This window comes from Nicotiana attenuata, unplaced genomic scaffold (genome assembly GCF_001879085.1).
Source record: "Nicotiana attenuata strain UT unplaced genomic scaffold, NIATTr2, whole genome shotgun sequence".
In the NCBI taxonomy this organism is placed as follows: domain Eukaryota; kingdom Viridiplantae; phylum Streptophyta; class Magnoliopsida; order Solanales; family Solanaceae; genus Nicotiana; species Nicotiana attenuata.
Genome location: NW_017676439.1, coordinates 27,178 through 35,997, shown reverse-complemented (window position 1 = coordinate 35,997; position 8,820 = coordinate 27,178). Strand labels below are relative to the sequence as shown.

General features: G+C 34.1%; 2 long non-coding RNA genes across 2 annotated transcripts; one reads left to right on the top strand and one right to left on the bottom strand.

Annotated features, from left to right (window-relative positions):
• Positions 1-819: 819 nt before the first annotated feature.
• On the top strand, positions 820-5,320 carry LOC109221011. The gene is made up of 3 exons (XR_002067185.1): positions 820-960; positions 1,929-2,881; positions 5,130-5,320. It is a non-coding gene; the product is annotated as an uncharacterized LOC109221011 (long non-coding RNA).
• A 2,834-nt stretch (positions 5,321-8,154) lies between these two features.
• Positions 8,155-8,804, bottom strand: LOC109221010. Its single transcript, XR_002067184.1, has 2 exons — positions 8,612-8,804; positions 8,155-8,393 (listed from the first exon to the last, which is right to left on the bottom strand). It is a non-coding gene; the product is annotated as an uncharacterized LOC109221010 (long non-coding RNA).
• Positions 8,805-8,820: the final 16 nt, after the last annotated feature.

Here is an 8,820-nt window from a genome sequence, read left to right as displayed (position 1 = left end):
AACCCCTCCAGGAGTCTGCACACCCCTAGTTAGCGTAGTCGACTATTTATATGGATCGGGCTGTACGCCACAGCGATGTACGGATCGGGCTGCACGCCGCAACGGTTATTTTGATTTTGGTTATTGTGAGAGATATATGGTTACTGTGTACGAGGAACGGAATTATACTTGTTAAATACCTGATAAACTACCTGTCTTACCTGATCTAAGGATATTTCACTTGACTTATTCACTATTTTGCTGCTTTGAGTTGATTTACTGCTTGATATAGAACTGCTTAGTGCCTTTACGTGATTTCTTACTGTCAGCTATTATTTATGATTATTACTCACTGGGTCGGAGTACTCACATTACTCCCTGCACCTTGTGTGCAGATCCAGGTGCTCCCGAGGCATAGAGAGAGCTTTCCTGCTGTTCATCTTTCACCGGAGTCATCGAGGTAGCTGCATGGCATCCGCATACCCGATTCCTCCTTCTATCTTCTTTACTTTCAGTATTTCTAGACTATCTCTGTTTTAGGCTGTTTTAAAGACTTGTAATAGAGGCTCTTGACTTGTGACACCGGATCGGTGGGCTATGTAGTGATGTTATTATGATTTTCGCACATTTTATCTACTGTTTCAGACTTCTATTTATGTTAAATTGGTACTTAAACCCTGTTAGTTGTTAATGAACCCTATAAAAGAGGGGTTGTGATTGATAATTGGTCGGGCTTGCCTAGCAATGTGTTGGCGCCATCACACCGGGGTTGGGGTCGTGACAGTCCGTTTTGAATCGCCGGTATATTTCTTTTAATTTTATAACCTTTTAAATAACCGAGCGTACTCAAAATATGCCCAATATTTCCTTCTCTTACTTTAGGGTTTCCAGCGACACTTCATCTCCATCACCAGCAGCAATTCATCTCCATCGCCAGCGACAATTCATCTCCATCACCGGCGACACTTGAATCTACCTTTGGTAAAATCTTCTGCTTAATCTATGCCACTTTAATTTGAACTTTAACTCTTGTAAATATGTGTTTTCTCAGCTTTTGTGTATTTTTGTTCTTTCAGTGCTGGTGTTTGCTTATCTCTTAGGGATCTTTAGGTTGGCTAGTAGAAGAATTGAAAGAGTTTTAGCGAAGAGTTTTTTCTTATTTTCTGGTTGATTACTATAGTTTAGTTTCGTACCGATTTTTAATTATTTTGTCTTAACTTTTTTCCCCTTATTTTGTTTGGTCTTTTGCTGGTGTAGTTTAGTGAAGTTGACTCTGCCACAATGACTATGACTAATTTTTTGTCAAAATATAAATAAATTGTGGTTGTATATTGGTGTCAAATAAATTTGTTCGATTTGTTTTCCAGTTGGCCTCAAGTTTGTACACATTTTTCATTCTGATGCTTTCATGCTAGTTTGATTATTAAGGGTGGTCTATTGAGGTCTATTGGAAACAAAAAAAAATCAAATATCAATTCCTGGCTGGAGATCTTTTCAATAAAATAAAAAGTTTGCTAGTTCTATTAGTGAAATACAACTTTCCAGAAATGCTAATTGTTATTGCTATATTATTTTGAAATGCATACCACTATAGATTCTCAAAGGGGACTGCTAAACATATTGACTATGGCCCTTGTTTATTGAGAATTGAAGAATCTTTTGCGTTGTGTTATTATCTAGATTGCCAAAAAAAAAATATTGATTGTATTATACTGCTATTAAGTGTCTAATAATCAATTAATGCACTTGATAAGTAAATGTTTTATTTACCACTCAATATTGCATGAGCTTTTCTCTAGCATTTTGGTTTGTTCTTCTCTTATCGGAAGCAACGATACATGCTCTTAGGAGTCCTTTGGTTAATGTGATGTTCTGTGATGCAATGTTCGGGCTTGGTCTATTTTGTTGTTTTGTATGTTTACTTTATAATCCAATATTTATTTGTCAAGGTCCATTTGTACGAGGATGTCTTAAGAGACTATGTTTGAGGTTTGGCGTTCAAGGATTTGGTGGTTGAAGTAGTATTGATCAAAGTTCTGTTCATCATTAAGGTCCATATCTCTTTTTCATATTTCGTTTTTTAATACGATTATGTGCCCCACCATGAGTGAAATATACCATATTGATGGGGACTCGAAAGCTTCTATGTCAATATGATTTTTTTACAAAGAAGTATATCTGACAAGTCAAAGTTTTAAATAGCAATGTCTTGGTAAGTTTGACTTATTTTGTTTGACACAATAAATGTAGTTAAGAGGAGCTATTGTCTCTAATTTTTGTGTGGTAAAGTGACTTTCAGTAAAGGCTGAAAGAGCTATATATTGGCAGTATTATGTTTATTCCATTTTGGATTCGATTGTTTGACTTATTTTATTTGGCACAATAAAGGTGGTCGAGGGGAGCTGTTGTCTCTAATTTTGGTATGTTGAAGTGACTTTCGATAAAGGCTGAAAGAGCTATATAGTTTGGAGTACGTACTGTAGATTGTTGCAAGTAATGTTCTAAGAAACATGTTTACTCTAACATAGCGTCTAATATTTGACTTTGTATTTCCATCTCATATTTGAGCTTTGTAGCCTGTAAGCTGAAGACACTACTTTGTCTTCTTAAATGCATAAGATAATTGGTACTCAGCTATTCTGTTTTGAATTTTAATTCTTAGAACGTCAAATAACTTTTGGTTGAGCAAAGAAGATTCTTCCAGTTTTAAAGATACCTCTTTCTTGTAAATGTTCAATTGAAAACTCATTTATATCATTGACTTGTTTCAAGTATACTGAGCACTATTTAATATGTTTCTTGAATATGTTGACGTGGATCTCATCACAACTGGAGTATCTACAAGTGAAAATATGAAGGGAGAATTTGGTGTTCACCACCTGCAACACCTTAGTTGCTGGAGGTACGTAAACTATTGCTTAAATTATACTGTAATACTGAAATTATTTCTTACTCTACTGTGTGTAGTATAGTTGTTTTTACCTTAGTTAAAATGTTTAGCAGTTGAGGTTGTATATGCCTAAGAAGTTTACTTCTTATTTACTGCATTTGTAGACAGTGCATCCTATTTTCAGTCCGTTCTGTACTACATGAATTAGAACATCAGTAGCTCATACTATAACTATCATATCTAATAGTGGAATGAGTTCTATTGTTGTATTGTATATAATTACCGCGAGTTTCGGCACCACTACTACAATGACAACTACTAGCATGGTCACAATTACCCAAACAGTTATTGCAATGCATTATATATTTTGGGGGTTTTGACACTACCCACAAAAACAAAACTTTTTACCCTTGTCTACCCATTTGTTTTTCTACCCATAAACTAATTACATTTCCTACCCATAGTAGGTTTTTGTGGGGAAATTTTTCTTTATTCTCCAATTTTTTTTTTATTTCTATGCTTCTTTTCTTTTCTTTTTTATTTTTTTTCTTTTCTCCTTTTCTTTTTTCTCGTTTTCTTCTTATTTTTTTCTTTTTCCTTTTCTAATTTCATTTAACTTCTTTTTTTTTATATTCTTTTTCTCTTCATAATCTAATTTCATTTACTGTTTTCACTATTTTTTATTATTCTTTTTTTTTGTATTATTACTAAATAAAAATCAAATTATATACCAATTAAATGTAGCTTATACAACCAAATAAATATTAACTAACATATGATACCAGTATAGTATATAACTATACCAAAATGGTATTCAATTGTACGCAAAGAGTTAAAAAAATTAATTCAATTATTAAACTAAAATAATATCAGTTGTCAATAAAAAATTTAAAAAAATCTAAAAGGATCCAATTGTAAGAGTATACCGTTACGTTATATAGCATACTATAATTTTTTATTTTTTTTGCATTCTCAATATGCCCCTCACCCCGGGTAAATGCTTAGAATAAATTAAAAGGGAAAAGACAAGTGAGTTTACGGGTAATAAGGATACTATTATAGGATATTGTATTCTATTACAGCATATTGTTACAGTATCTTGCATATTATTACAGTATACCATAACAATATATTGTATACTATATACTGTTGCAGTATAACTATATACTCGTATAGTATATTAGTATACTGTAGCGGTATACTGTTTTGTAAACTATAATAGTGTACTGTTGCAGTATAGCTATATACTCCTACAGCATATTGTATACCGTAGCGGTATACTGTAGCTGTGTTCTTCTTCGATTTTCAACTGAAAATTTCGATCTCAATCACCTCAAATCAGCTCCAAATGCTATCAAATTTCAGTATGAACTTCCAGAAGGTACTATAAGCAATATTTAACAGCACCCACTTTGGATCAAACAAGAAATCTTCAAAAATACAATTGAGCTTCAAGCCCAACAATGGTGGATAATGGAAAGATTCTCAAAGGATGATATTAGCATGGGACCAGAGACGTAAATGACCAGAGACTTCTGTAAATGCCATACCCACAAATATTATTACTGCCACACAAAACTAAGGATATTCTTTTAGAGTTTGAATCTCTATTTCACCACTTGAGGTTCTCTTTCAAGATTCCTTGTTTGCGGGAACTATTTCATTAAAGTTCGTACTCAACAACTAAAGCCCTTAAATATTTAATTGCATGCCAGAAAAGAAGAAAATCCAAAGAAAAGTTAGATGATTTTCTAGCTCGGCTTTTGTTTGCAGGTTGCGGCTGGAAAATTAGCGGGTAATTAATTTGGGCCTCATGGGTAGCAATAGTAAATAGTTTGGGCATGTGCATTAAAGGGTAAATAGTTTGGATTTAATGGGTATATAGTGAGATTTTCTCTATATTTTGCAGTGCAGCACAAGGTTTAATTTCTTATGGTTGTGGCTATATAGGTTTTATGTTCTTTTGGTTGTGGCTTTATCTGTTGATAATATGTGAAAAGGTTTATATTCTACCATTATTTCTTTTCTAAGAAACTAAGGGTAAATAGTTTGGATTTATGGGTTATATAGTAGAATTTTCTCTATATTTTGCAGTGCAGCACAAGGTTTAATTTTCTTATGGTTGTGGCTATATAGGTTTAATGTTCTTTTGGTTGTGGCTTTATCTGTTGAATAATATGTGAAAAGGTTTATATTCTACCATTATTTCTTTCTAAGAAACTAAAGTGATTAAGGTTAAAAGATACTTCCTTTCTTGCAGGCATCATATGTTTGAAGTGATGCTCCATTATCACCAACAGGCCAAGGAGTTCTTCCCACGAAGTAAAAATGCGAAATGCAGTTAGGATTGATTGTATTTTTTGTTGTTGAGTAACACCTTGAAACAATATATTTAATGTAATTTTGGAGTGCTTATGATATATGAGGAATATTCTGCTTTTTCTTCTCATATTTTGATTATTAATCCTTTATGTATGTGTCAAAATTATTATTAAGCTTATACAAATTTAAGAATATAGGATGTGATAAACGGATATACACGTGGAATAATAAATAGCATATCAGAATAAAAATATTATATATTATTTTGGATAAATTTAAACATGAAATTACGCAAAAGGAGAGCAGAATAGTAGGATCAGTTTATTTCAATTGCGGCGGTTTCGAACCGCAAAATATGCAGAACGCAAGACCGCCAACTTATACAACTACAATTACGGCGTTGCAGCAAAAATCGCCGTATTATATTTTTGGCAAACAGATTATGGCGTTTTTGAAAACCGCCATTAGAGCGTATTGCGGCGGTTTCAAACCGCCACTAAACACAAAAATAATCGCCACAATAACCAATTCTTTTGTAGTGCTTTTTGAAGTTGAAGAATATAATTAGAGTGGAAAAGAAGAAGGTTCATGTCGCCCAAATCGGACATGGGAAGGAACATAAAGTTAAACAAAAAAAGACGTAGAAAGAAGAGATAGGCCCAAGACAACATTCAAATTTATCTGTTGCCAGCCCGGTGCACTAAGCTTCCGCTATGCGCGAGATCCTTGCTGCATATTCACCATGTGATATCAGCATTCATCATTTTGAACATGAAACTTTATTTTTTTAGCTCTTGAATTATTGTTCAAATACTTTTAAATCTCTATGACATACTTAAAATATTGTACAAATTAATGGGGATACACGTGCAACCACGTGTGCGAGAAACTAGTAAGCATTAATATGCTTGAACAACTTTATAGTCATTATATCTTTATTTTTCTTTTTTGGGTAAGTGCAAACTAATTTGATAAAAGATGAGTATGAACTTATTGGATATCAGTAGTTTATTCTGAAAGTTGACAGGCATTTTTAGGCCTTTTCCGTTGATTGTTTAATCGGAAAAGGCTTAAAAATGCCACTCAACTTTCAGGAATAGTCTTTCCATGCCATCCGTTAAAAAAATGCTCATTCCATGCCACTGCCGTTACACATATGGCTCACCTATGCCATTAATGAACTAACGGCACAAAATTCTTTTTTTTTTAAATTTTTTTAAACCCCAGAATTTCCACGTGTAATGTCCTCATTCGTCCGAATTAACCCATGCCCCACATTATTTTAACCTAGGCTACGTCGATTAACCCACACCCAACCCCGGTTAACTTATTACCCCATTAATCAACCTAACCCCAACCCAACCCCAACCAAACCCAACCCAACCCATTCCAAATCCCCCCCTTTCCAGTTCCAGAAATTAGACATGGAAATTTCTCCGAACACCATCTCCCTGCCACCGCTTGTCACCGGAAACTTCCACTCTGCAACCTTGTCTTCTTCTTCTTCTTCTTCTTCTTCTTCTTTTTCTACTTCAAGTAATTCTTCATCATTTTCTTGAATTGTTTCAATCATCTCTTTTTCATCGTCTAGGGGGAAATCTTCGTTTTCCTCTTCTGTTTCTTCTTCTTCATCAGGAATGAGATGTAATTTCAGTCGTCCATCTTGGCCAGAAGCAAGGAGAGTTTCGGGCCGACCAACTTTCACCTCTATCAACTCTAACCTTCCATCTTTTCTCACCGCACGCATGAAGAAATTTGGCTTTCCATCTTGGTTTAAGGACGATATGGCGGCGGAACTACTTCTTTCTTTCTTCTCCAAATTACTTCTTTGCCCACATTTTTACATCTTGGGAAGACGACCGGAGGAGAAGGGGATTTGGTATGAAGAGTTTGGGTTGGTTAATGATTTGGGTATTGTTTAATCAGGTCGGGTTTGGGTAGGTGGATCTAACCAAGGTTAAATTTAAGTGGGGATATGGTTAATTCGGACCAATAAACACAGGACCCGAGGAAATGTGGGTGTTATAAATATTAAAAAAAATTAGCCGTTAGTCAATAATGGCATGGATGGGCCAAATGTGTAATGGCAGTGGCATGAAATGGAAATTTTTTTAACGGATGGCATGGATAGACCATTTCTGAAAGTTGAGTGGCATTTTTAGGCCTTTTCCGTTGTTTAATTGACTGACTGAAACATGTAATGGTTTTGCATTCATTTTTACTTGATGCAACTCTGTTAACTGATTATTTATGTTTACATTTTATCCTTTGTCTAGATTGTGTTTTCATTTCCCAGTTGAAAGATTTCTTTAACTTTATAATCCCATCTAGTTGGAGTTATCGTTTGCTTGAGTTAAAATAGGAAGAACTATTTGAATCATAAACTATGCACGGTTGCACCAGATGTCAATGTCAGATTATTTCCTTTTCTAAAATCTCTCACAGAAATCACTATCTTTCATTCACTTTTCTCCTTGGTTTTATGATAGGGTAAAGTTGAAATGGGCAGCCCTCACTACAAGAAAACGTGATTATTACGACGGTTATTTTAGCATATAATGGCAGTTTCAAACCGCCGTAATACACATTAATGGCGGCTTTTAAAAGCGCCACAATCCCGTCTGCCAAAATTATATTATGGCGTTTTTGGGCAAACCGCCGTAACTACATTTAAAAACCGCCGTATTTTAACAGTTTTAATATGGCTTTTATTTTTGCATATTAAGGCAGTTTTAAACCACCGTAATATTTTTTTTTCCCTCTTCAGTCTATTCACAATCCTATTTTTTCACATTTAGAGTCCTATTTATTGAATGCTATGCTTTGAAACTTCTGTAGCACTTCATAATCAATTAAACCCAATATAGAAGATTAAATAAGAAAAATATTCATTATATAAAACACAAGTATACCAAAATTACATCATCCAAATATTAATGCTTCAAAGTGTATTTCAACAGTAATATCCAAAAGATTCATAGTTGATCCAACAAAATAATCACAAATTCACACTTACACAAGTATACCAAAATTACATCATCCAAATATTAATGCTTAAAAGTGTATTTCCACAGTAATATCCAAAAGATCCATAGTTGACCCTATAAAATAATCACTAATTCACACTTGGACGATCATCATTGTTACTTTCATCTAAAGATCTTCTTGGTTCAACTGGTGCATCACTTCCTAAATCTGGTGCCTGAAAAAAAGGAAGAAAAAATATAGTCAATAAGCAAATAACTAAAATTTTAACAGGTAAGCTGAAGTAGTAGGACTGGATATACATAAATCACATTGAAATCAATGAGTTTAATCACCAAAAAGGCAACTACACGAATTAGGAAACCACTTTATGTTAAAAAAGAACCATAAGAAAAGCAAGTAACTAAAATTTTACTGTAGCAAAAGAACTTATACCTGTGGAGGAGTGGAAAATAAGTGAGCAAACTCCTCGGGGATATTCCCTATGTTCCTTTCATATAAGCTAATTAGTGCATTTAGTTTTGATTTCACATTTGTCATCGCTTGCTGCCACGCCGGAGTTGGAGCGGTAGTGCTAGATGAACCCACATAACCACGACGGTATCTCGCAGATGTCTGTTTGAATGCTACAGTTGGAACTACAC